The sequence below is a fragment of the Elephantulus edwardii genome, unplaced genomic scaffold, assembly GCF_000299155.1.
Source record: "Elephantulus edwardii isolate Elephantulus edwardi_28Jun2011 unplaced genomic scaffold, EleEdw1.0 scaffold00231, whole genome shotgun sequence".
NCBI lineage: Eukaryota > Metazoa > Chordata > Mammalia > Macroscelidea > Macroscelididae > Elephantulus > Elephantulus edwardii.
In genome coordinates this window covers 2,706,471-2,708,675 of record NW_006399981.1, presented here as the reverse complement: position 1 = coordinate 2,708,675, position 2,205 = coordinate 2,706,471, and positions in this window count along the sequence as shown.

The following is a 2,205-nucleotide window of genomic DNA, read 5'->3' as shown; positions in this document are numbered from 1 at the left end:
ATTGGCACAGGACAGAGCGGAGTTTAGGGCTGTTGTACATAGGGTCGCTATGAGTCGCAGGCGACTCGACGGCACATAACAACAACAACAGCAACAACAACAACATATCAGCTTTATCAGTTACCCCTTTTAATGACTTTTTCTTGACTTCTGTAAATAATTTATGGAAATTCCTCCAAGATTCTTGCAATGGGCTGCTCTCAGTAAATGATCCAAGTAGATCATATTTTAAGTGTTCAATATTTTTAATATATAAATATATCATTTACAGGCATTTTAGAGTGAAGTTGAGAAAAAATAATGTTAGGAGCTGCTAACTTGATACAAGTTTAAACTACACTCACCTTTATGATTACTGAGTCTCATCTAGTAGATGGTTTTCCTAACTTTGTCTTTCACAAATTTGATACTCCTGTCCTCTTTGTTTTCATTCAAACTCATAATAAATATATTTTAATAAATCAGAGTCATAGACAAAGTTCTTGATTGTTAGGGACTCACTGATTTAATCACAATGTTAAGGAAGATATTTCCTGAACGTCCTTTTATCTCTGCTCTCTCCACGGCTAAGACCACTTGATTTATATCAATGGCCTTGGTCTCCCCATATGCCAAGGTACAATCAATCCAAGGGATTTGAAAGTCTTGAGTACCAACTCCATGACTCAGCATCAGGTCATATTTCCTCCTAGTATAGAACTGGCCTTGGTCCAAAGTCTAAAAACTAGGCTTCTGTCATGTTGCCATTTCCCAAATAACCATCTCAACGGGCTGCTTTTCACCTCCTTTATCCTAACAGAGTGATTAAAAAGTTTTGTTTTGCTTGTTTTTAATATTTAAACCTCAGTGACCACTAAATTATCATCAGGTATTTAAAGAAAAAATAAAAACTATATTATAAATGAGATGGATTTTTCCATGGTGACAACTCTTGCCTGCTTTGGCTTTCAACTATCCTTTGTACTTGAATGTACACTATCCATATTTTAGTGTGTCCACTATTTGTATTAGATACTTGCCAACCTCTCCCATGTTCATTGTTTTCCTGTAATATCATTGATTAATCCTCTGTCACAAAGCTTTTAAAATGTTATCTTGTACATTAATTTTGTCTCCCTCTCACATTTTTCCTTTCTTTAACATATACAGCTTTACCCCAGTATTCTTCCATCTTTATAAAAAATATTATATGTAATTTATCAGATGTTTGCTGAAATCAAATATTTGATGTCCATGTCTTTCTATGACACATGATCTACTAATCCAATTAAAAATATTAAGTTTATTTTGGCACACTTGATCTTAGCATACCCAGAATAGCTCCAGCTGTTTATCATTCTAGTTTCTAAATGCTTGCATCTAACTATTGTGCTGTTATCTAGATAGGAAGAGTTAGTTGTATGTTAGTATCCAACATATTTTTATGCAACAATGTCCAGTTTATAGCCATAAAATTAGAAAAAATAAGGAAAATGTGTTCTTTCACATAACAAGAAATCTGAGAGGAAAAATGGCTCCTTTACTTTAAAACAAGAGGCTCCTAGCCATGACTGTTTTTGTTGTTGTTAGGTGCCATTGAGTCACTTGCGACTCATGGTGATGCTATGTACAAGAGCCCTAAATGCCGTTCTATCCTGTGCCAACCTTGCCATCTCTGACACACACACTCCCACTACCCTAGTCACAGAATCAATTCAATCTCATCAAGGGTCTTCCTCTCCTGTACCGTCCCTCCACTTTCCCAAACATGATGTCCCTCTCCAAGGACCAGTCCCTCCTTGCAGCAGGCCCAAAATATGTCAGATGAATATTCAGAATCCTTGACTCCAAAGAGCAGTCCGCTTCACCCTCTCCAGAAAAAAAGTTTGTTCTCCTAGCAGTCCATTGTATGTTCAACACTCTTCTCCAGCACCACAGCTCAAAGCCATCAATTCTTTTTCTATCATCCCTAGTCATTTTCCAACTATCCAATACATAGCATGTAACTGCAAAGACTATAGCCTGGATCAGGTACACCTTAGTCTCCATCCTGACGTCATTGCTCTTCAGTACTCTTGAGAGGTCCCTCACAGCTGAGTTTCCCAATTCAATTCTTCTCTTGATTTCCTGGCTGCTGTTACCAAGAGTGTTGGACTGTGGAGCCAAGCAAATTAAAACTGTTAACACTCTCAATCTCTTCACCATCCATACTGATACAGCCAATTG